Source organism: Aythya marila (assembly GCF_965140915.1).
Source record: "Aythya marila genome assembly, chromosome: 22".
Taxonomy (NCBI): domain Eukaryota; kingdom Metazoa; phylum Chordata; class Aves; order Anseriformes; family Anatidae; genus Aythya; species Aythya marila.
Genome location: NC_139063.1, coordinates 6,810,624 through 6,837,292, shown reverse-complemented (window position 1 = coordinate 6,837,292; position 26,669 = coordinate 6,810,624).

Sequence of the window (26,669 nt, the reverse complement as noted above, 5' to 3'; positions counted from 1 at the left end):
CAGGCACATCGTAGACCCAGAAACTTAGTTTTCATCCTCCTTTTACAGTGACAACTTGCCCCTCTAACCCTGAGTCAGGCCTTCTGGCCAGTGCTGCTGGTTATGGAGCCACCCAGCTCCAGCATCCACATCCACCTGAAACATGAGATGGTCTCAGCTCTCCAGCCAACAGTATTTTCCCCTCCTGCAGTGCCGAGGCCAGTTGTTCTCAGGGGTGTCTGTGCACTGATGGTGCTGCTAGCATTTTCTTTGTGCCATGCATGCTCCATTGGCAGTTGCAAACTGTTGCAAAGCAATGTCATCTGCTGTGGTTCCTGCAGCTGTTTCCAAGTGCAGAGCTTGATTTTGTCTTGTTTGTCTTATACAGTACAGCTCATTATGTTCTGATCTGAGCTGCCTTCCTCTTTTGACTCCTATCTCCCTGTAACACAGTGGATACTCTTCACAGGGCAGGCTAAGCAGTTTCTCCTTTGCTGGTTGCTTGCTTGCAGCGTTTCCCTCTGTCCATTAGTAACTTGCAGTGATATGGTAAAATAACATGGCGCTGCCTGACTTGAGCTTCCCCTTTCCTTCTGACTGATTTGCCTACCCAGGAGGACTGAAAACTTCCTTGGCAGAACATAGAAGAGGTTCCCTACCCAAGGTTGCTTAATGCAGAAAAAAGAAAGGCACTACCCATCCCATCAGTTAGTGCAGTGCAGGAGAGTCTGTCCCAGCATGGATGATGACAAATGCAGGTTTATTTTATACCTATGGCCTTGGGCTGTCAGTGACAGAAAGGACTACATGTTCATCCAGAAGTGGTCCAGTGCATCACTGGTGCCAACAATCAGTAGCAAACCACCAGCCCAGGCTATTTGAGAAGACAGTGGAGGGTAAGGCTGTCTCTCCTTGAAAGACTGGACGACTTCATGAGCATCCACCAGCTGGGAATGATCTGGGATCACTTGGTGCTGGCATGTGTGTTAGGGCCTCCAGAGCTTCTTGTCCAGGTCTGCATCCCCCAGCATGGGGGTTGCTGGATGCCAGCCAGCATCTCTGGTCTCCTTGGGTGTCAGTGTTGTAAGATTGGCTCCTCAGACTCAAAGGAGTGGCAAGCTATTTTGTTTTCACCCTCTGTTTGTAGGCTAAAAAAAAAAAAAAAAGCCAATTAGTTTCATTTTTACGTGGAATATAGTAATATAGTGCTCAGATGTCTCTACAGTTTCATACCCTCTCCTGCCAGAGCTAACTGAAAAAACATTGAAACCATGAGGTGCACAGGAATAATCCCCTCTGGGTTTTGTTCATCTTCATTGCTCTCAGCCATGATATCAGCACTCCTGATGGTCCTTCAGCTGTGCTCTGGCCCTCTTACCTGGAGATGCTGTCAGCCTCTTTTTAAGCTCTTGCTGTGGTTGGTTTTACTTAGAATGAAAGTATTTGAGGGAGGTCAGTCTCAGTGTTAGAGAAACCTACATTGTCCAGCTCCTGCTGGCCAATGCCTCTGAATGGTTCCTGCATCCCTCCCCTGAGCCAGCACCTGGCATTGTTTAAAATGTCATTGCAGAGCTCCAGCGAAGAGGTAGGGAATGAAATTTCTTCTGCAGGAGCTGACAGGCTGTAGTGAAGACCCCAACACCCACTGCGGCTCCCTTTCTGCTTTGTTTTGAATTAAGGTAGACAAGGGCATCTAGCATGCTGCTTTGCCTGCCTGGCACAGACACTGCCTCTGGGGACAAGTGTCCTGCTGGAATAGCTGGGCTGAGAACACAGCACAGAGTTGGAGGGGTCCCAGCAATTAGGAAAGAGATTTATCCTGCAAGGGATATCAAAAACGGGGCAACAGTTACAGCATTGCAGGCTACTGGGTAACCTTGTCAGGGGAATTTCTAAAGCATTTGTTCATTGGCTGCAGGGAAGTTATCTGGGTTTCTGGGATATCTGGGAAATGTTGCTCCCAAGGTGTTGCATTGGGCAATTTATTTTAGAGGCAATTCATCCCCAATCTGCCCTCCAAAATGTGCGTGAAAGCAATTGCAGGCTGCTGGTGGCTTTGGCAAATGGTGAAAGCAGCCATGGGTATCCCAGGATTATGAAGGGCCAACCATGCTGCAAAGTGGGCGGGATGAGCAGAGGTGGCCCTGTCAGCCAGGAGCCTCCTGGCTCCGAGCAGACCACCAGCGGTTGCCTGTGCCCCAACAGCACCATGTACTGCTTGAGGAGACATAGGAGGAAAATGGCAGCACAAGTGTCCCCTGCCCCCATCTCTTCCTGTTTGTGTGCTTCAGCTTTCTAAGTCTTACCTGTGTCTGCTGCCAGCATCTGCCTCAGAGCTCCTTCTGGTCTGCAGAGTGTGAGACATCTGAGAGGAGCACTGCAGAGCTGCCACTGTGCACAGACAGGACTTCCAGAAAGCAAACTGTAGGCTGGGGAAAGGCACACAGGCTGTATTTGCATGAATCAAAAAAGGGGAGACAAGGAAGAAAACACCCTCTTTCAGAAAAGCCCATGACTCACTAAAGCCTCTGGCCTGTGCAGACCAGGCAGTTCTGTACTAGCTGAGCTCATTGGTATGCATTTAGCTTGCTTTACCCTCTTGATTCTCTTTGGCATGAGTTGTTTTTTCATGAACACTTGCCAAGTGATTTAGGCGAGTGATTATCAGCTGATTTTCAGTAGATCTCACTTCTCATCCCGTGTGGTTATGAGTATCTGAAAGCATTTCCTGATTGGATTAGGACAAATTGTGGAAAATTTCATGGAAGAGACCATTTAAAAATTACTTGATTTGAATTAATCACACATTTAATTTGAATGATCTAGAAAAAAAAAAAAAACTTAAAAATTGCCAGAAATTTCTATTTGAAAAGTCATTTTTGAACCACGGAACAGTTTATTTTCTTACGGTAGTTTTTTTTTTTTTTTTAATAGCCCCCCTGAATGAGGATTGGGTTGTTTCCCAACAGCAGTTGTAATTTTTGTTCGTGCCCATTCGCAGCAACACATTTCTGCTGGGCAACATCTATCCAGGTTCAGTGCGGACAGACAGACACACTCCTGGGGTTTCTTGGGACAGCTACTGGCTTATTGTTATTTGTGATGTGATTGACTGCAAAATGATAGAGTGTGGCTGCTTGTCTCCATGACAGTGAAAGTTTGCTGAGGAGAGTCTTAACATGAAGCAAATGGGATTTTCTTTATGGATAAACACCCACACGTGTATGGGAGCCCAGGCAAGGCTGCCCTGTCCAAAGCCATGAGCACATGGGCTGGCCTGGCCAGGTGAGGCCAGCAGCCACCCATAGCTGAGTGAGACATTTCCAGGAGAAGCACTCTCCTGCTGCACAGAGGGAAGGATGCTGCTGCATCTTACTCCTTGGATCCTCCCTCCCCACGAGCTCCCAGCCAGCCCAGCTTCCTGTGCACACCAGCACGGCTCAGTCATTCTTCTCCTTCATTATACATGATCTGGTTTTGTCAGAGAGAATAAACGGAGAACTGAATAGTGCCTGCTCACAGCTCACGTGTGAATGAGAGCAGATGGCAGTGACTGGGAGCTGCCTCTTGTGCTCTTGCAGAGAGAGAATTTAACTCTTCACTCTGCAGTGGCAGTGGTGAAAAATGTTGCTGGGCTTCTGCTGGCAGCTCTTGACATCCCCTCTGGCAATAGGGGAGCTATGTCTTGGCTTGGCTTAGTATGGGTTGGCTCCTGCTGGAAAATATGGCCATGGTCACAGGAAGAAGAGGTAGCTCTTCTGTGGTGTAAGAAAAACCCTCAGTGTCATCTGCTGGATCTCAGAGCACCGTTGTCACTGCCCTATCTTTTCCTTCTATTTGGCCATTTATGGTTTGTATTTAATCAGCCTGGACAGCAAACAGGATACCATTTGTTTCCCATTAGCGATCCAAACCTTTCCATGGTGGAGCTTCATGTCCATGGTGCACCTGTTGCAGCTTTCTGGTCCCCTTGAATTGAGCCATGTGAATATTGCTACTGCTTGTCCATCGCAACAGCCTCTCCAATTGTAAGAATTCTAGTTTCAGTCCTCACAGATGTTCTTACTAAGCACCAACACTGGAGAAAATGGGACCAACACTTGGAGAATTCAAGAGGGCAAATGAAGGTGACTGTGCCATGGCCACCCTACAGCCTGGCAGCAAAGGCTGTGTGCAGGTCACACAAGGCATGAAGTTCACTTGCAAAGTGAGGATCATTTTAAGTTTCTGTAGGCCTTTCCACACTGACCTGATCAACAGGGAAGTCCAGGACACACTCTATCTTTTCCTAGCTAGATCCCTCTTTTTGGTCTGGCAAGCAATGAATAAAGCCCACACTATCTTGTGACAAGTAACCACTGAGATACAGGCACCAGTGTTGAGATTCCAGATGTCCTCCATGACCAACTTGCTTTGGCTGTGCTCTGTGGTTCATGCAGGTGACTCAGACATGCCCTTCTGGATTTCTCTTCTGGGATGGATCTCGCACACCTTGGATTAGCAGATAGAAGCCCATAAAACATGACATGGCTCAATGTGTTGGAGGGCCTTTGGAAGGGAACATGCCCTAGGAGGTGAGACAATGTGAACAGTTTCCAGGGCATATATTTTCATACCTCTCTACACTTGTTTGCTGGAAACTGGATCCTCATCAAGGAGAGCATTAAGAAACCTCTGGCTTCTTTGAGCACAGCTGGGCTTTTTTCTCGGTTCAGCTCCTGGGATTTGCTGGGAACGCTGCCTTTCAGGTCTGAACGAGGCTAGGAAAAGGAGGGTGTGATTACCTGCTCAGACTCCCCATCACAGCTAACCACAGTGCAGGTTCATCACTTGTCTTCCAAGGCTCTGCTCCTCCTCTGGGTGAATTTAGACCTACACAGGAATAAGACTGCAGAGTGCCAGAAATAAACTCAGCTATCAGCCAAACTGAGATGTAGTTTACAAGAGTACAATGACCTCAGAGAGGGTCTGCTGAGGAAAAATAAATGGGCTGTGCCCTCTTTCACTTCCTTAAAAAGCCTGCCTAGTGTGGCTTCCTTGTTTTTCACATTTGATTTGCCAGGAAGGTCACAACTGACATTTCTTGGTTTTCCTGCAGAACTTGTTAGAAGACCCATGTGCAGAGTATGAGCTTCATCTGACCCTCACTGCTGAGCACTGAAACTTTCAGGACTAAACATTTTCTCCCTGCTGTGCTTTTTGTTGTTGTTGTTGTTGTTTTTAACTGATTGAATTGAAATAAACATCTTTAACTTTTAACTATTTTGATGCAACTATGCTTTCTTGGTGCATCTGATGATACAGAACCACCTGCTCTTTTCCCTTCAAACATACCGCAAGTGAGGCATACAAGATCTGACTTTCTGATGTTGAAAGAAAACAAGCAAGACTCTAATTTCCCCTTCAGGAAAACAAATGGTCTTTGTTATTCCAGCATGGTCCTCTTTGGCCAGCTCGAGACTAGAAATTCAGAATTAGCATTTAAGGAAGAAAAAAAAAAAACATAACCCAGGCATGGATTTTGCAATCTTGCTGTTGCACTGCAATCCTCACCAAAACGGAAGAGCAATGAATGGAAAGTCTTTTACTATCATTTATAGCAACTCCTCCCTTTCTTCCCTAGCCAGTCTTTTCTTGGCCACTTGGCACTTCCATAAGAGGAGATTTTGGGGAACATCGGGGAGCTATCTGTGACCATACCATGAAGTAGCTCTGCTCTGCTTCCTATCCTCAGCCTGAGAAATGGGGTCAGGCTGCCCTGGCTTCCTTCTTCACCTCTGCAGGTTCCTGCTGGTGCTGCCCCAGGCTGGGTGAAGAGGACAAAGCATCTCTCTGGAACCGGGCTGTGTCCATGGAGGGTGAATGAGGATGAGGCAGTGATGGGGGAAGCCCTGAGGCAGGACAGAGACCTGTGGTTGCTTGCCCAGGCTGTAACCACTCACCTTTCAGAGCCAATGCATGCACCAGCCAGACCTGCTGCTCAGCAGAGCTGTGGGGAAGGCAGGGCAAGTAGAAGTGGTGGTTAAAGGTTGAGGAAGGGGTAGGCTTTATGGGAAGATGTAAAGTCCCCATCCCTGGCAGGGGCATGGAGCACAGCATGGAAAACACTTCCTCAGGGTCTGGCATCCCTATGTCCTCTCAGCACTGGTATAAAGAGCACAACAGTGACTCACCCATGAAGCGGGGCTGAGCTGGCTCTGCTTGCCCTGTCCCATGTCTCCTGACCCCATGTTCCTACTAGCGATGCATATTTTCCATGCAAGTCCCACACAGTGGCTGTGAACACCCCAGAGGGGATTTTTGAATGGATGTGGCCAAAGGGCTGCGACCTGGGAGCAAGACAAAGCACCCTGGAAGAGAGAGAGCAACTGGCTCCCAGCGCTTCCTGCTCTCAGACCAGCCGATCCCATGGGACCTGCGCTGTGAGGTGTGGGACCTGCTTGCAGAAAGCACCCAGGACAAGGCCAGCAGTTGCTACAGCATAGTTTCCTGCATGCTGGCCCATGCCCCAAAGACAGAGACAATGGCTCTGCTCTGTGCCCCTGCGTGGAAGACATCTCTGGAGCCTGCTGGCAGGGTCTAGCCTGGGCCCACTGCCAAAAGGGAATACCAGGTGATACCATCTCTTTGCTGGGAAGATGCTGCAGAGGCCTCCCCTCAGGGTGCCTGGTAAATGCCAGAGAGGGCAGTTACTAGGACATCTTCCAGCAGACTCTGGACCACGTCTGTGCCCTGTAAATGCATTTGCTTGTAGCCTGTCTTTTTCTATGACACCTGAGTCCTGCCACTATTCAATCCCCACATCGTGCGCCCTTTGGGTCAAGTAAATAGTTGAACAGGAATGTACCCAAGCCCTGTGTATCTGTGTTTGTGCAAAGATTGTTTGGTCTGGCAGGTCATGGATCTTCTCCCATGGTGGTTTTGTGTTGCCACAGTCCTTTCAAGAATAACTTTCCAGGTACCATCTGCAGGTGGGTAGCACTATTTCTACAATGTCTTTGGGCCAGATTTGCAATGCATTAAGTACAGCTGTCGGTGAGGTGTCCCCATCATTTTAATGCTCTGAGTAGCACAACATTAGAGCTGGGTCACAGCTACCTCCCAGGGAATAGATGACCTGAAAAGTGTCCTCAATCCAACAGATCCTCTGTATTAAGCCCTGCAAAAAGAGACCAGTAACAAGGCCAATAAAGGGACACAGTGTTGTGCAAATTTTACAGGCTTATCTACTTATCTGGATTATGCAACAGGCCTAGAAGAAATGCTTCTATCCTGTGAACTTCTATAATGCGTCTTCTGAGCTTGTAGGAGGTGTTGCAACACAGTGGCATACTCCACTCCAAGGTGTGAGGCATGTTCTGAGGAAATTCTTGATTTACAAGCTGGCTCCCAGACAGACGCAGTCAGTATGTGTTGCTCAACCCTCACACAGCACTTGCTCATAGGTCAGCGTGTGACTTTCCTGCTTCCTGAGAGGCAAGGTAGGAAATGGATCCAGTGCTTTCAGGAGGTGGAAGGGGCACACAGCCATCCTGCTACGCTCTGATTGCGGCAGCCCTTGGAGAAAACAGCATCATGAGGCCATTTTGCTCTCTGAGCTCCCACATTGCTTTTCTAACTTTACTCTGCCAGCAGGGAGCCTAGCAGGACAGCTGTCCTGGGATGAACTGGATCAGGACACATAAGCTTCAAAGTGTTAGCATCAGCAAAGCCATTTATGTCATAGAGGATGAGTGGCAGAGGCAGTGTCTTATGTGCAGGTCTTCAAAAAAAGGAAGAGGGATGTGTTGTAAGAAACCACCATCCCTTGCCTTTCTCCAACCATTTCCACCACTGCCTCTCCCTACCATTAAAAGGGGGGGGGGGGGGGGCGGTGCTCATAGAATCATAGAATGGCTAGGGTTGGAAGGGATAGGATCCTCATAGATCACCTAGTTCTAATTCCCCTGCCATAGGCAGGGATGCCACCCGCTAGATCAGGTTGCTCAGGGTCTCATTCAACCTGGTCTTGAACACCTCCAGGGATGGGGCATCCACAACCTCTCTGGGCAACCAGTTCCAGTGCCTCACCACCCTCTGAGTGAAAAATTTCCTTCTAACCTCTAATCAGTCTCCCCTCTTTTAGTATAAAACCATCCCCCCTCATCCTGTCAACATCTTATTGAGCAAAGAGTCACTCTCCATCTCTTTCATAAGCCCCCTTCAAGTACTGAAAAACCACAAAGAGGTCACCCCAGACCCCCAGCTCTCTCAGCCTTTCTGCATAGGAGAGGTGCTCCAGCACCTTGATCATCTTTGTGGCCCTCCTTTGGACCCGCTCTAACAGCTCCACATCCTTCAATGTGGTGATTGTGGGAGGGCCCCAGGGACATTTATTTCTAAGACTAGGTGATGGTCCAGTCCTCTCTGATTTGGCTGAGACTGGTAAGGAGCATTCAGAGAGGTGCAGCACCATGCATACCCTATGTTCTCTGTGGGGTTTAGGAGCACTCAGACTTGAGGCAGAGCCCATTCCCACTGCTTTGCAGGGTGCAGGCTTCTCCACCAGCCTTTCCCAGGAGCAGACGTAACAGCAAACCACACCCCACACTGCCAGAGCTGTGAGCAGCCAGCACTGTCTTGTTATTTCTTGTTATTTATAAGTCTCTGGGCTCAGTGCTTACTGCATGCTTGCAAGGCTCAGCTGCTGGTGCAGAAGCCCTGTTTATTCTTGCCCTCCTGGTTATCTCCCATTCTCTCTTCTAGTTTCTTCTCCCTGGAGCAGGTTTGCTTCTCCTGACCTCTCATGTCAGAGTTCTTCATGTCCCATTCTAGCCTTTTTCTTCCCTAGAGGAGCTTTGGACAAGAGCTCCCACAGGAGCAGGGTCCACTTGTCCCTGGATTGTCTCCCAGCAGATGCACAAGGGCAGGAATTGGGACTTCCAGCTGTTTCCCTGTTTGTCTTTCTCTAATTGACATATTTCTGGAAGCTCAAATTGAGCTCTTCTCTGTGTCAAACTGCACAAATCCCCCCAAAATAAGCCCTTGGCACTAGAAGCTCTGATTGTCCCTGATCATAAGCTAAATAGGATTTTCTTCAGGTTTACCTTAATACAAGGACCAACTGCATACTGTCAAGCTGGATGGGCTTCGCTTTGAAAGCCTTGAAGAAAAGAGTGAGAAAGAACAAAATTAAAATGTTCTTGAGAGAGGAGAGGATGTGTGAATAGCCCATGTGAAATGGCTTGAAATGAAATCACGGCAACAAACACAGCCTCCACTAACCACTTGTAAACCTGTGTTGTTTCCTTTAATCAGATACTTTATTTAAGCAAAGATTAAAATGCAAATTTGAGTGGACAGGATTTTTTTGTTGTAATTTTTGTAGAATATCACATTTCTCTAACTAGATGAAAAAGAAATGAAAGATGATAATGTTCTGGAGAAACTACAAGAGTTTTGTTTTAGGCTTTTGATTTATTTTGCTCAGTCTAATAAGTTATTCTCTTTTTGAATTTGATACACATGGATTTTATTATTGCTTGAGGAGAGCTGCCTGCTTGCACCTGAAAACTAATCCAGGAAGTAATTCTTAGAGAGAAGGCTCCAAAATTTTGACTTCTAGAGAGTCTGAATGCCCTTTTTTTTTTTTTAGTGTTTTAGTTTTGGTTGTTTTTCTGTGTTTTGAGTGATTATCCCATTACTAAGGGTAGCTTTGACCTGCTTTACTTCAAATGGAGCTGTCAGAATGGCCACTACCAGGTTGTGTCTGTGTTGTTCCCTGACCTGCCCCTTCCCCCCCCCCCCCCCCCCCCAGCTTCTGTGCTTTCTATATTTTGGAAAGTTATTTTCATTAGTGGCACAAATTCTGCATGAATTCTGGTGGGAAAAACAAACAAACAAAAAAACGCAGGATTTGATGGGGCTGTCCCTGTTGCCATTGTGGTCTGTAGTGGGGCTGTGACAATGGCTGTTGGATGCCAGTGTGGTGCCTTGCTCCAGGGAGCCCTTTCCTATCCACCTGCAGCAATGGGGGGTTTGCAGGATGGGGGGACCCTCCATGGGGCAGCATGCTCCAGAACTGTGCAGTGCAGAGCTGCTTTACATTTGCTTCTCCTGAAAAATGCAGGGGAAGTGACACTATTGTATTTTTTCTTAAGCACATCAAGATGTGAGCCATGAGGGTATTGTCTCAGCTCCATCAGAGGAGCAAATTGAATGACAAGCCCAAGTGGGTACAGAGCACATACAAAGAAGAAGGATCAATATTTAAGTGGACTACAGACCTGGGAAGCTGAAGCGGAGTTTCCCAAGATAACATCCTGATGGCACAGAGAACTGGGATTCCTCCTGTTCCAGCAGAAAGCATTCTGTGAGTGGGGGCTTTTCTCCAGCTTTTTTTTTTTTTTTTTTTTTTTTTTTTTTTTTTTTTTTCCCACAGGCTCAGCACCCACCTGCCACTTCCCTGCAGTGGCAGTGCTTGACATGATGTCTTTGGTGAACAGCATCACCCAAGGCTGGGTGATGCAGAGACCCTGCATCAGATAAAGAACTTCCAAATTCTATGGGCGTGGAAAGCCTCAGTGTCACCTAGCCATGCTGTCCTCCATCGGCCTTTGCCAGCTCCCCCCTGCTGGTGGGTGCAGGTGGCCAGGAGGGAGGGTATTTTTAGACAGGCAGGATAAAGAAACTGAGTATGGATTAACCAGACAGGCCTGGGACCAGGTAATCTGCCTGTGCTCTGTGGGCTCTGCAGCCTGCGCAGCTCTGGTCAAGTGGGGGATAAAGCTTCAATACTTGTCATAGAGAAGACTTGGAGATGCCTCGGGCACTCGGTATGTTCTTATGGTGAGCCTGGGTTTTCTTTTTATCTTCATGTGACATTTGGTCCCTGTGAGTGGGAAGTGCTGTGACCCTTGTGTGGGGAGCCCTTCTGGCAGGGGACCTTGGGAGTGCCCTGTCTGTGCCCAGCCAGACTGTGGATGTGGAGCTCTGGGTGAGCATCCCTGCTCCAGTCTGGAGATGCTAGTCACAGAATCACAGAATCGCAGAATTTCTAGGTTGGAAGAGACCTCAAGATCATCGAGTCCAACCTCTGACCTAACGCTAGCAGTCCCCACTAAACCATATCCCTAAGCTCTACATCTAAACGTCTTTTAAAGGCTTCCAGGGATGGTGACTCCACCACTTCCCTGGGCAGCCTGTTCCAATGTCTAACAACCCTTTCAGTAAAGAAGTTCTTCCTAACATCCAACCTAAAACTCCCCTGGTGCAACTTAAGCCCATTCCCCCTCGTCCTGTCACCAGGCACGTGAGAGAACAGACCAACCCCCACCTCATTACAGCCTCCCTTGAGGTACCTATAGAGAGCAATAAGGTCGCCCCTGAGCCTCCTCTTCTCCAGGCTGAACAAGCCCAGCTCCCTCAGCCGCTCCTCGTAGGACTTGTTCTCCAGGCCCCTCACCAGCTTTGTCGCCCTTCTCTGCACCCGCTCAAGCACCTCGATGTCCTTCTTGTAGCGAGGGGCCCAAAACTGAACACAGTACTCGAGGTGCGGCCTCACCAGAGCCGAGTACAGGGGGACAATCACCTCCCTAGCCCTGCTGGTCACACTGTTCCTGATACAAGCCAGGATGCCGTTGGCCTTCTTGGCCACCTGAGCACACTGCTGGCTCATATTCAGCCGACTATCCACCATCACTCCCAGGTCCTTCTCTGCCTGGCAGCTCTCCAACCATTCCTCTCCCAGCCTGTAGCTCTGCTTGGGGTTATTGCACCCCAGGTGCAGGACCTGGCACTTGGCCTTGTTGAACTTCATGAACTTCATAGTCAAATGAAGGGGAGCAAACAGCCAAAAGTCTTGGTGGATGGCAGCAGTGGGATTGTACCTTTATTCTAAACTTACGCCTCATGGTGTGAGTAGGAGCTTTGCGGTGAATAATGTCTGTGCAAGACAGAAGTGTAGAAGAGGCAGTAGAGCTCATAGCTTGGGAAGGGAGACTGTGCACTCAAGAGCTTTCCTCTCCCTTAACATCTGGGATTGAACCAGTTTGTGATCCAGACATCTGCCTCCAGGAGCCAGGTAGGTCTCTCCCCACCAGCCAGTCCTGGCTCCAGAGGTAGCTGTGGGATAGCTGTTTGATTCAGATCCAGCAGAGACACAAGAGCAGGTCAGTTTACCCTGAAGTAGGCACCTTGAGCCTCCCCCTAAACACCACTGACTGGTGATGACACCTCAGACTGAGTCCCAGCCCTACATACAGGTGAGTTGGACCCTACTGTGGTTTGTAGAGGGACGCTCAGGTGACTGTGTCCCCCCATGGCCAGATGAATCTCACAACAGGGGTCTCCAGGGGAAGATGGGATCAAATCAGAAGCAGAATATGTTTAATTTGGGGTGTAGCAGGTGCAACTGTCAATCAGGTGTGCTCTAATTAGCATGGCATGCACTGCACAGTCCTGCATGTGGCACTTGGGCTGGAGCAGGATCAAATGTGTCCCAGAGCTCCTCAGCCCAGAGGGGAGCTGACTTGCTGAATACCAGAGAAGCTGTTTGTGCAGCCTTTCTTCTTCCCCCTGGTGCTTTAATAGAGCCTTTGCTGACCCTGTCTAATGGATTACCCCTTTTGTTGTAATCAGCAGATTTCATAATTGCCACATTTCTTAATCAATTACAGTTGTTTGGAAATTCTTTCAACAAGCAACTCCAAGTGTTTGGACCTCCTGTCCAAACCCAGTTCCTTCCCTGAAATTTTCTTGGCCTGAGCTGTCAGGCAGCTCAGTGCCAGTGGGTCCCATGTACATTAAAGCAGAGCTGAAAATACACTGAATGCCCTTCAGAGAGTTTGCTGTTTGTGAGCTGTTGCTTCCAAGTCTGATTTGCCTTGTCCCTGTTTCTTGAATTTCCTTTCACTCTCATACAAACAGAGAAGTTCTGGCACTGGATGGCAACAATGGCAAGCCATGAGGAGTTGTGGCCCCTGTAGACTTCTCACTGATGCCTTCAGCCAAGGAGTCCTGCAAAGCCAATATTCAGCTTAACTGCTTGAGAGCACTGGGAACACCCATTGCTCCTCCGTTTTGAAGCTGTTAAGTAGCGATGGGTTAATGCTCAGGGTGACAGTGCAGCACCCAAGCTGATGGAAGGAAGAGGGAAGTTGGTTGAAGAAAGGCTCATGGCTGGTATAGCTACCCTTGATATTATTTTGTGAATGCAGATAAGAGCCGTGAAGAAAACTGCAGATGTGTTAAGAGCAATGTGGGCTTCTTCACAGTAACTAAATGCTATGACTATCCTGCAAACAACAGGAAAGCATTTCAAGCTCAAAAAGGAGTGAGCTCAACAAAGAAGACAGGAGTTCTGGAAGTGCAGGGGGCCTTGGGTGGGGACAAAAACTTGCACACTTGCACCAAATACCAACATGAGCCAGAGGGAGAAAAAAATAGATGAAAGAGAGGTGGTAGTAAAACAGGAGATATACAAGATATATGAGGCACTAGTGCACAGCCTAGCCTTGATCATGTAGCTCCTAGCACAGCCAGTTAAAGATCCTGCAGCCAGCATCCAGTCTGTGACTGTAGATATCCCCCAGAAAGCAGTCTAGGCAGTAACCAGGAATAATCTTTGCTCTAGGCCTGCATTGTGTCCATTGTGTCATTCCCTCCCCCGACCCCCCCCATCCACCCTACCTCCCCTTCTCAACTCTGTAATCAAGGCTTGGCTTTGTACAACACTGTGATCAACTTGCTTGCTCTCAGATTCGTTGTGCAGTGGGAGAAGGGAAGACAGATTGAAGCTGAAAATACGAGGCTTCATCTTTCTTCAAAAGGAATGGATCAATGCAGAGGGAAATGTGCAGGAACACCCAGAGCTTGCGCCTACTCTCTGTGACTCAATTACGATGGCTAAATGACACTTCTGGTTGCTGCCAGCTGAAGTTGCATCAGGAGGCACATGGATGGAACACCTTGCTCCAGGTCTCCAGACTGGCTCTGAGCATGCACAGCGTGCTCCATAATTAGACTGCTAGGGTGAGATCCTTGTCTCCTCAGACTTGTGGTTTCCTTTATGATCACAGCTTTCCTGGCAAGTTACTATCACATGATAAAATCAGAAAGTATATAACACGAAGAACTCCGGGATACCATAAGCTGGGAACTTTCAGCTTGAGGTTTAAAATACTTTGCAAGAATCAAATTGGAACTTTATTCTGAGAAATTCTAGGGCAGACATGCCTAGCCTGTGACTTTGCAGGTTTTCTCCACTGTGATAGATATCCAGAAACAGATCTACTAAATGAAGTGACAAAATATAAGACTTCAACTGTTTTTGACTCTAGTCTGCCTAGCTGACTCAACACAGCTACCAAGGTGGGTGCCAGATTATATTATTGCACATACTAAAGTGATGCAGTTATGACCTAAATTCTGACTGCAGAGCTCCTGTCATTGACTGTGGATGACTCAAAGCCTACTTTTTTGATTTGTTATTAGTAATTTACCTTTTACTCCTTAGCTTAAGCAGTGCACTCACCTAATTTGGGCTTGGAAAATGCCCTTTGGCAAGGACTTTTCAGACGGACAGTGAAATGTGTCTGCCTTCATTTTTAGGTGCTCAGCTGTTTTTTTTTTTTGTTAGCTTGTGTTTATTTTGTTGTTGTTGTTGTTGTTTTGTTTTGTTTTGGTGGGCATGAAGAGTTAAGGATTTCCAGTCACTTCCAAAGCTCCTGGTCCACATGGCATCTCAGCTGAACAGAAGGCAGAGTCTAGGTAAATCCATCTGCAACTCAGTCATGAACAGCCTTTTTCCAGAGAAGGCTTGTCCAGACATTGTGGGGAAGTGCTATTGACTCACCAGCCTTCCTAAACATTGGGAATAGATTAGTAAGGCTTTGAAAAAAACAACAGAAGAAAGACCAAATTGATCATATTTTGGAGGTGGGTTGTGAAGCTTCCAGGGCAACTTTATCCTTGAAGTGTTACAGTCTGGGTCTGATTTGTGTGTGTGTGTGTGTTTTTTGGGAGCTGGATACTGAGTAGCTGGGCATTTTCAGACGTCCAGGTCCTGTGGATGGAGGTGATGATTCCCCGGAAATACTTTAAATATTTTTCTTCATCTCTCTTCTGGAAAGGGAGAAGCCACAGAAGCATCAGCCACACACACAACCTAGTACAGCTGACTGGGCAAACAATGTATCTGAGAATCCACAGCTCCTGACTGCCCCTCTGGGTACCAGTCCCAGCAGGTGGTCCTGGGGCACAACCAGTGTTGGTGATTTTGCACACCAGTGACCTCAGAAACCAGCCGTGCTGGCAGGTGGCCCCTCCATCACCACTCTCCCCAGAAGCAACCAGCCCAAAATGAATCATATCTGCCCTTTCACTCAGCAGCAGCATTGGCTTTTGCAGATTAAGGGCAAGACATTACATACAGAGAGGTGAGACAGAGGCTCAGTACAGCTTGCAGACAGTCAGCACCCACTGTCTTCAGGGTAGAGATCCATGTCCTGGACCTGTTGTCACTGTAAGCTTCCGCATATTTCAGGTGCCACATTTATGCCCACAGTGGTGTTGCAAAGACTTTGTGACAGTGGAAAGATGCATTTTGCTATGAAAAAATTAAGACTGGCCATAACTGTCTGGGTGGCAGAGAAGGAGCAGATGCTAGAGCTTGTTTTGCTATCATCCATTCCAACCAGCAGACCACATCAACTAGGTATGTGTCTGCTCCTGATCCGTAGCTAAAATTTGTATTGAATCACCCTGGTCAGACAAAGCTGCCCTGGGAGGCTTAGTAAAGGATCACATTTCTTTGCTGCTTTGCTGTTGCTTCGTCCCTGGCCATACAGTGCCACAGTGTGTAGGAGGAGTGGTGAAAGTGGCTCCTGGGAACATGCTGTGTGTGCGTGTAGCTTTTGGGATGTGGAGGTGGAGACAACTTGTTCTGCTTTTTTCCATTGTGCATGGGTATGTAACCCAGCTCTCAGCCTCCTCTACAATAACGCTTTGTTTCCCTTAACCAGAACCACTCTTTCAGTGATGCAAATAATTTTAGTGCATCCAAACAGGAAGTGGCTGAGTGTCTGAGTGTCTGAATCAACATCCTGGAGGCTGGGCCTTTGCCACCAGCACAATTACTAAATAGAGGAGTTGCCTATGGATGGAAGCACAGGTCTTGGAAATGGCAGAGCCAGTAAGACCATGCCAGAATGTGACCATTGCCAAATAATACTGTTGCTTGGCCAGTTCAGCCCTGTTTGTGTGGCCACAAGCTGCTCCATCTCAGCTTCTCTATGCTGATGCAATCACATTTCTTCTCTGTGGCACTGGGTTGGAAAGAGCAGAATAGAGGGATCATCACTATTGCTTTGGTGAGGGTGAGCAGCTCTCAAAGGTTCCCAGCATTGCAAGCTCAATGGGCTTGCTAACAGGGAAGCCATGTACAGAACAGGTTTCAGAGTTACTCGTCCTTCCTGGGATATCTCTAAAGGGGATGGTGCTTACGTGGAACTTCTGGAGTCACTTACAGATCTGGAGAAGAGCCACAAGAAGCAGCAAATCGTCAGCTGCTTGGCAGAGGTTACCATTTCAAATTATGTTTTTTTTTTTCTTTTTTTTTTTTTTTTTCTTTCATATAAAGAACAAAAGATATCTTTCAGACTTTTGCTGCAGGTTTTCCAGGAAATCTAACAATCCCAGTAGATTACTAATCTGCCCCCTTTGTGTGTGTGTGTATTTGTGTGTGTGTGTGTGTAGGGTAAAAACTGTAACTGGCAGTACTGTCCCTGACTGCTGTCTACAAAACTGAAATACCTCCCTAAACCCACTTGATTTCCTGCTGATAAAAATGTTTATGTCTCCTGATCTAAACCTAGAAGATCTTCAGTAGGTATTTTACTCATTGTTCTCCTCTTTTGTCTCTCGTGAAGTGATTGAGGAAGGAAGGAGAAAACGGATAATTTGAGCTATTGAATACCCAAAAAGATTCCTGTGGCTTTTCTTTTGCTGCATGTATAGTCATGTTTGACTGTGAATCCAGGGCCTGTATGTTGCTTCATGCCAGGCATCTGTAAAGACTGAGCTGGATTTGGGTTTGGTAGCTGGGCACTACCCCGATGTTGGAGATCACCATGCCTGGAGACATGAAGGTATCCCCAAGGAAAGCAAGACAAGGAGCCCCAAAGCCAGTCCCTGGGGCACTCACCTCGATCACTGATATGGTTAAACAGCTAATCTGATCTTGAACTTGCCTTTCTGGCTACTGTAGATGGAGTCAGCCCTACCAAACACATTTTTGGTTGTGACATGTCCACACACACCAGTGTGAGGGAGATCTGAGCTGTGAGACACAGGGTACTAAGCTTCGCTAAACACTGAAGAAGCTCTTCAGAAAAGAGTATTTCTTCAGTAATCCCAATTCTGGACATCCAAACTTAGCCTTTCAATCACATAGCTGAGATGGAAGAGAGTCATGCCATGGTAGAATGGTGAGAGGCTGACTTAAACCTTTTGAAGGGACATCACTGGTCCCCAGGGGTCCAGTCCTGACTTCAGCCAATGGAGAAGGGAGGAGAGGCAGAACTGCCACGCTGACCACATCAGTAGGAAGAAGACCTTCTTGCTTTGATGATGTTCTTCATCAACACCTTTGATTCCTTTTCCTGAGACTGGGAAACATGGATTTAAAAATAAGCATATTCTTTGATGCTTGGAGCTTTCATACTGTGCACTGCTCAGGGATGGTACCATTGTTTGTTCATGGAAATTTAGAAAACCAGTGGTGGCAAAATTAAATGCATTGAGTACTAGCAAAGTGTTAGCCATTATACAGTGGAATTCTGCTGCAGTCTGGGAGGAGTGAGTTGGAAGTTTAATTTTAAAGGCCAGGAAAAATGCTTTTCTGAGCAAGTTCTCTTTTGAGTTAATTACTTAAAAAAAATAAATTAAAAAGCCAAAGAGTGAACTAAAGAGCATAAGAGCATATAATCTCATTTTAACATTATTATCATTAATAAAAAACAAAGAGATGCAGAGGGAACAATACACTGTACTAGTATTGTGTTCTCACCTTTCACAAACATGTTTTAGACAGAGATGCTAATCTCACAGGAGCACTTCTGCTTCCTGAATCTGACACTTTAAGGCAGATGTGGATAGTGTTTTGTGCTGTGTTGAAAGCATCAATTAATTTCCTGTCATTTCACTAAAGAAAGTGGAAGTATTTAATGATGGGCTGGTGTGTGGGAGCTGTGACATTTCTGTGTTCCTATTCATCAGGAGCATTTTGGGCCCACTGGGCTTCTCAATTTGTCCCAGTGCCCTATTTCAGAGAAGACTAACAAATCTACTCTGGTTATTTGTAACACAGCAAAAATATGGCATTTAAAATGCTGCTGGCAATTTCATGGGGGATCAAACTCTGCCTTATATCAACAAATTTCTGAAAACTAACCAGGTCACCCCGGGGGTTGGAAGCTTCAGAGGAGAAACAGATCAGATTTGGGATAGAAAATACAAAACAAACAAATAAACAAACAAACAAGAACAAAACAGTTCCAAAATTTTGAAGAATAAAATTAAAAGAAAATCTTGATTCAGATCAAAACAAAATGTTGTTTCATCTCATGTGGGGAAAAACTCCCAGGGTTTTCCACCAACTCAAGTATCATTATTAACAGAGTGGCTTTTCTCATAGTGAATATGGTATTCGTCAAATGCCAATGATGGCCATAGGAAATTGGACAAGAGTTTTTGGTCTGAATAAAATGTTTGGGGGCTGGTACTCCCACAGCTGCAGAGCTGTGGAGTCCCGTTGTCCTGTTGTGAGTGTACACAGTCAGGGGGTGAAAGTCTGTCTCAGTCCTCTCTGCTTTGTGAAGAATAATTAAATATTTATCGGTCCAATGAGTAAGAACATCTTGCTAGCCTGGGGTTTATGGTCTTTCTCATAGGGCAGGACAGGGGTCTTTCTCCTGTGTGTGACAGTTGACCTGTAGGGAAAGGTGTGAGGGACCCAGGGAGATCTTCTAACCTGCTGGTATGGGAGATGTCCACTGATGGATGCAGGACTTGGGCCAAGCACTTGATGTCCTGGTTGGGACTGGGCGCTGGGGCCTGAGATAGAAGTGAACCATTCCTCCCAGGGGACCTGGTTGTGGTGCAGAGGGCTATGATAAAAGATACTTTGTTTCAGTGGGAACAAAATGTTCCTGCTAATCCCAAACATAATGCGTGGATGGTGGAGAAAGAAGGAAAATAAAGGTGTCTTGACCCGAACTGATTATAAAATAAATTTCTGGTTCAGCGATTTAATTGAAAATTCAGTTCTTGCAGCAGAAATTGTTATCTGGGTTTCTCAGAGTCAGAAAACTGATAACAGCATGGTGTCTTGACCAGACTCTGGCTGCAAGACCTTGGCACAAGTGAGCTGAAAGGTGGGCCTGGATCTTGCACCCACTTCTACACCCAAGAGCCAGCAGCCTCCTCTGCGAGCAGAGGCCACCACACAACATTTCTTCATATGCCCCATTTGGCTGTGTTTGTGGCAGAACCAGCTTCAAGATAAGCTCATCACTTCCTGAAGGACTTACTAAAGCCTAAGGGGGTTGTTAGCAGGAGATGACAAAGCCCACACCAAGGTCATGGGAGCGGTGACCACTTACATGCAGGGGACATGTGTAACCTGCATGCAGTAACAAGGGGCAACATGCTGTCTCAACGACCTGCTCTTGGACGTGAGCAAGGGGTAGGTAAAGTGATGATGGGTTTCGGAATGAGAATGGCCCAGCCTGGAGTGCACAATGGATGGTGGATCTCCACTCTTAGCACCAAGCAGAGGAGCTTGCATGGAGCTGGAGGAGCCATCTACACATGCAGTCAACAATCCTTGCTACTGATGGCTCTGTCCTGCAGGGTCCACAGGCCATGGCAGGAGGCAGATGGTCAGGTCATTTAGGTAGGTTTGATCATGCCTAACCGGGGAGGGTGGCCTCCTGAGGTCTTTCTCATCTCAGCTGTCTGTGGGAATTACTGGCATTCTGTTGATCTCATTTTCACTGGCTCATCCTGCCCTGTGTTACAGGGAGCTGAGGCACAGAGATGTGCTGGTGATCCCGTGGGAGCTTGGGATGTGCTCTAGCTGTGGCTGCAGCCAGGCAGCCCCGTGCAAGGACACCAAGGCTGTGCTGAGACTCCTCCCCAGCTACAGGGTCCCACCAGCTCTGCTGCAGGGCTCTCTGCTCTGGGCTGCCCCTGCAGAGGGCTGAGCAAGGGACTGAGTCAGGCTTCTGCTATAATCATCCTTACAGATCAACTCTTTCCTCAGTCCTGTGGGGATTTAATGCAGCAAGGCTGAGCATTTAAACACCCCTTAAAGTGCATCTGCTCATGTTTTCCTGCTCCCTCATGGTCTAGAGATGGGCTTTCTGTCTCTGTGCTGGACCTTAAGCACGGAGCTACAAGAGAGCAGAGAGCAGCAGTGAGGATGCTCTTGCCACACTGAGTGCAAGATGGACCCATAACACAGCTCTTACACAACTACATGCTTAATTGCTTACACAGAATAAAGCAAATTCAGCTTCAGTTTTGTTTTCTCTCAGCTGAAGCCTGGCTTTCTTACCTTTGAGCACCCAAACCTTCACAAGTCCGTTGACCTTCAGAGCCCTGTACATGCAAAAAGGAAACACTTGTATGGCCATAGTCTAGCACAGGCACCAGCACAGAGCTAGCCTGGGCTGTCCCATCCCTGTTGCTGGGGACTGTGTAGGGAAACAAAGAGCCTGGCTTGGTGCCCAGGTCCTCTGCGGAGGTGGAGCTGGCAGCATGGACATGGGGCTGCCTTGTGAACAACGTGCTTTTGTCCTGGAGTTGTGACTCCTATGTAGAGTACTGCAGCACTGCCACTCCCTCCAGACAAAGAGGGATGAAATGAGTCTAGCTGGAGCTTGAGAGAGAGCATGAAAGAGGCTCCAGGAGCCGGCTGCTGTGGCCTGGTCTGCTGCTCAGCTAGCGGGCTTGCCAGTGCTTTCAAGAGTCCATATTGTACCTGCCAAGCTCTACTAGGCATGAAAGCCTTAAAGAGGTTACAAAACTATCTAAGAAAAATTGTGTCTGGAAAGGATCTCTGGAGGTCTTTAGTCTAACCTCCAAATGTCAAAGCTAGAACAGGTTGCTCAAGTCCAGCTGAGTTTTGAAAATCTCCAGTGATGGAGACTCGACCACCTGCTCCACTGCTCAACCACTTGACCAAATGACCTGAAACTGTGGGGCAGGTAAACAGAGAGCCTGGAAGGAAGGATGTGCTTTCCTCATGGATGGTATAGTGCTGAAGGCAGTAATGCACTTCCCCACATGAAGTGCTCTTCTTTTTTTTTTTTTCTTTTTCCCATCAGGAGCCTCAGCTTTCAGACCACTGTCACCTGTGGCACGGCTGAAACCTGAGTGGTGCTGGCTGGTGCCCGTGAGCTGTGGGAAGAGCAGAGGGATTTAAAAGACTAAAAGATCTCTGCCCTGTGGGTGTTTATCAAGGCCAACTGGTGGATAAGGTTTCTTCATATAGAGTTAGAGCTCTCTGGTACATTTACTGTATTTCCCACAAAAGTTTCAGAGGACTTGCATATCTTTCACTTGCACTACCATTCCATGTGCTCTCACAAGTCTCCAAGAAAGAGCTTAGCAGACAAATAGTTTGGTGTGGTTTGCCAACTAGAATTAAAGAAAAGAAAAAAAAAAAAGAGTAATACATTTGTGGCCAAGACCTCTTCTAAACTCAGACAAAAAGAGAAGTCTTCCCAGCAGATTTGGTGATGAGAGATGGTGTTTGTTTTTTTGGCTGGCTTGTTTTTCAAAAAGCCGTTTTGTGTCAAAACAAAGTTTTAGATGAAAACTTTTCAATCAGCTCAAGGGACAGCCAAGCACAGAGCCTGCGGGTTTCCCTTCTGCATCTCTGAGTCATTGCGAGAGTGGTAGGCCTCTATTTTTAGTCTCTGCACACACTAACTGATACCAGCTACAGGACCAAGCTGCTCTTCAGCACCGGATTACTGTTGCGAAACCTTGACACCAACATGGAGTGAGTCCAGGTCTGGGTGCATGGAGTGGCACAGTCATAGAAAGGAGGACACAGCTGTGCTGACCCGTCTTGCCCACCCTGGGAGTGGAGCAGCACAGCCTCTCGCATTCCCTTGGTGACAGCCACTGTGGCTGTGAAGGCAGTTGTCCCTTCCTGACATGACCTCTGTGCCAGAGCAGGAAGGTGGCTAGGAAAGGAGGGCCAGTACTGCAGAGGGATTAACAGTGACGTTAGGCTCGTGTCATTTTACCATGGAAATGTTAGGGTTTTATTTTATTGTGTGTGTTTATTTACTTATTTATTATTTTTTAAGGCAACTGTTTGTAGTAGTAAGCTTGGAGTAGAAAGTAGAAAGCTTTTAAGTATCTCTGCTAAAAGCCAATGAGCACAGGTGATTGGAGGTGACCTGTCTTGGGCCTGACATGACTTTGCAGACACTTGGGTTGGAGTGGCCAAATTCCTGGAAAGATGGCTGGGAGATGTTGTGTCTTGTAGTCTGGAGAAGAAAAGCTAGTTCACAAGCAGCAACAGTCTACAGGAACTCGACATTATTATTTGTGTGTGTGTGTGTGTGTGTGTGAGAGAGAGAGAGAGAGAGAGAGAGAGCTAATCTGTATGGAAAAAAAATTACTTTCTTGGTAAAACTTTTGGATTTGCCCATAGTTATCAATCAGGCAGGAGAGAGACTTCCACAGCCTAGCAGGGTAGTTGTGTATGGGGAAACAAGATGCCGTGTAGATGTGTCTCTGTAGGCTGTATGATGCGTGGGTTAGCACAAAGAGGAAGGCAGCAGGTATGTGGTCAACCCAAATGATTAAAGAAAAAATGCTGTAAAAATAGCTTGCCAGTGAAGTGAGTTGAGCTGTAGGCAACCTGTCTGGAACACGCAGCTTTTGTTGTATGATGAGGTTAGTTACAGTCTGTCTGAGAGACACGTAAATCTCCCTTTCTTCGGCTAGCTATGAATTACTATATGAAAGACACTGCATACTATCGGCTACACAGCAGTGTGCTAATTAAACACTGCTAAAATCACCACAAGAACATTTCCAGCCCTAAAAGAGGCATGAGAGATGGATGAGATGGAAATACATTAGATGGAAAAAAAAAGCCAGGCATGTTCTGACCAAAGAGGTGCTGTATCTGTGCTTGAGAGAGAGAGAAAAAAAAAAAAAAAAAAAGCAAGCAGAAAGACAAAGCAGGGCCTGGAGGAACTCAGTTCCTCTCTAACTCATATATATTCACTTTCTTCCCTGAACCATTTTAAGAAACAGCAGTATTCGTTCACCTTACGTAACTCTGGTGTTCACTCTTCAATAGCGAATGCAGCATATTACTTTCTAAACACAGTCTCTGTGTAGAAGGCAAAGTGTTTTTCAAAGCACATTAGCTGCTAGGATTCAGTGTCAAGAAGTCCACAATGCTACAGCAGCCCCAGGCTGGTGGACTTGCACAGGCTTCAGAACCACTCTGCCTATGGGCAGGACACAGCCTGATGCTGAGGTATGCCAGCACAAATGACTTCCCACTGGACTACGTCTCCATTTTCATCTTCCTGGGGAAAACAAAATGTGAAAAATATTTCTTCTATCTCCTCCGCTGTCTCCTATTGCTCCTTAGTTTGAACTTTCAGTGGGACACAGGACAATGGAAAAATCTTTGTAAAAGATCTAGAATAAAACTTCGATTTGTTTTTCCAAGTACAGAAATAGTACTTTTATTTAGACATTTTTACTTCAAACAGAACAAAATGACATTTTACAATGGAAAATCCCATTGGCTACCATAAAGGATATTTTGTCTGATTCTGGTAGTTGGTAAGGCATGTGAACTTATGCCTAGGCAAATGAGCTTCCCTGCTGCTGATGACAGATTGTAGTATGATAGGGACCTGCTTCTGGGCTGTGTTTGGTTTAGGTGTTGCTGCCTTGGTGCACAGAGTAACTGAAAACCAAACGAAGTAGCTGGACGATAACTCTTTTCAAACTGAAGATCCCTCCAGCCTGCAACTCTGCTCACTTTGAGGAAGTCATGGTGTTATACTTCATGGTGTTTGAAAGTGGTTGTGATTATACAGAAATTACCTCAAAGATCTGTGTCTCAGGTCCAGACCAGTGTGTGCACTGCAGCCGTGTCCGCAATGACAAATCTCATGAGGAAGTTTGCAAACAGACGATCCCTCAGACTGTCTGCTTGGAAACCGTGGGTGTCTCATGTCCTCTGGGGACACACTTGCATTTCCCATATAGACTTTGCTACAACTGTGACACTATCTTGTGAGGATATATGGTATGAAGTCCATTTTCAGTGGTCAGGATGGAGTTGCCAGGAGGGATGCTGCACTGACCCATGTTCTTTCCCATTGTGTAAGCGGTGTGAGGAGGTGGGCAGTAAACAAGCACCAAGAGGGCCTCTGCCAAAGAAATGTGACACCCTGTTTGCTCTGCTGTTCAGGCTGTTGGTCAGTCCTTGCAGCTCATACAGAAATGTGCAGCCATCCAGGCAGCTGACAGGGCACAAGACCATATCTAGAGTCTTTGGGAGCAACAGGAGGACCAGAAGCCCTCGAGCCTTCAATGTGACTGCTGCATGAACTGAGATGGTTTCCTAGCACATGAAGGATAGGTCCATTTCCCATTTCCCAGTGGATCTGTTTGTTCTGCCCCATCTCAAGGCTTATCTAGCTCTTTCCTGGCCCTGGCACAAATTGAGTCACCATTACACCAAAAAAAGAGCAAATTTCTCTTGGCTTCCCTGATAGTGTTTTGCACAGGCAACAGAGGTCTTCTCAGGGGAATTGCTCCCAATATGTTCCAGAGGTCTCTCAGCTCCATTCACCTGGTTTTCCAGCTCTGAGCAATGACGTAGAACCTGAAAAGAGATTCAAGACCTTTCTCCGAAGGAAAGCAGAACACTGCACACAGTTCTGTGAATACCTGAGATTCTGTGAAACACTTGACTCTGGGAACAGCTTCCCATCTTGGAAACCCCAAACCACAGACAACAGCCCAAGAAATGAAAGCCTACCAAGGGAGGTAATAACTACCAAGTTATTTCTGTGTTTCTAGGGAGAATTTCTGTTTCCCAGGATCAGAAATGTGCTTTCCTGTGGTTGTGAGAGTGAGCCCCAGGCAGTCGTTGACACTTTCACACCATCCCACTGCCCTATGGCACATTTGTTAATCCACAAAAGAAGACAAAATCAGGAAACCTAAGTTTAGTTTTCAGTTGTAGGCAATGCAGCTGGGACAGGGGTAGGCCCCAAACTCATCTGTTGCTAACCTTTGCTACTTTATAATTAAATTCCAAAGCAGCACAAAGAGATGTGAGGCTGCCCAGTGTCAAAGTTCCCCAATTGCTAGGTGAAGATGTTCCACCACTGTCACTCCAGCAATTAACAACCAGGAACATGTCACTCTTTTAGGAGGCTGTACTGTTGTCATCTTTATCAGATATTTGGGAGCAGAATTTAATTAGCTCTTGCTGCATGTGTGTGCAGTGTTATCTTTTGGGATATTTGCATAGATCAATGCTAGTTATTTGTATCTGTCTCAGAGGGTGTTTTGCCTGCTAACGGCTCGGCTCAGACCTGCTCAAGTTGTTTAGAATGGATTTTGTGTTAAGTGCGCCAGGTGTGTTTCTCCCAAGCTTACTGGAGTAACGGTCACAAAGACTTAGACCTCTGGCTTCCAACAAGAGAAAATTTCCTCATTCTTTACTGGCCTGTTTTAGTTGGTTGCATTCTTATTTTGGAAGAAGCCATTCTTTTCCCTCTTGCTATTCCTGTTTCAGAGCTGTTTGTGCTTCTTCTAGGCTAGCCCAATGAGTCACTTTTTTTTTTTTTTTTTATTTTTATTTTTTTTAGAGTTTGTTTTACAGTATAAACTCAACAGGGATTCTTAACTGCTCTTTCCAGCTTGCATCAATTCATGATTGTTAGAGCCATTTGCCCTTCTGCTTTATTAATGCCAGAGATTTCTGAACTGCAGGTACGTTTATTAAGCCCCATAGCCAATGTAAACTGCCTTTTACAAAAGCTAATTGCTGAAGACTGCATGTCCATGATCTCCTAGGCAGTCCCTGTGATACTTTCTTTGCTACATGCGTTTATGGAGTTCCACTGAAGTGAGGTGGGATCTAGCATTGAGAGACACAATGGATGGGGACCCTGGAGGAAAGATCTCCTTCACCAAAGCCTCAGTATCCATGTAAAGAGAGATCTTTTGCTCTGGAAGACTTCCCCTTACTGAGGTCAGGAAATGTGATTCCTTGTTACCCCAGGGCATAAGGAGGGGATTTCCACTCTGGGTAACTATAGCTTTTGAAAAGGCTCAGTACAGCTCCTGCAGAAGCCTGTGGGACCTTTCTTTTGGCAAGGGACTGAGAAGACCTGAGCTCACGCGTGGTTGTTTTTGCTTTCTCTTGGAGCAGGTCTACGGTGTCTCACATTGGGGTCTGTGGAAACTGCATTTTCCTTCCATATAGAACTACCTATGCACCTACTGCCTTCTGGAAGTTGGGAGATAACGTGGGTCAGTAAACTCCTGTTTGTAAGCTCTGTGTATATAAGGTGTCCTTTGTTCACACCATCCTTTTCTGATGGTGAATGGCACGTCTGCCATTCACCAGCACTCAGTGGCAG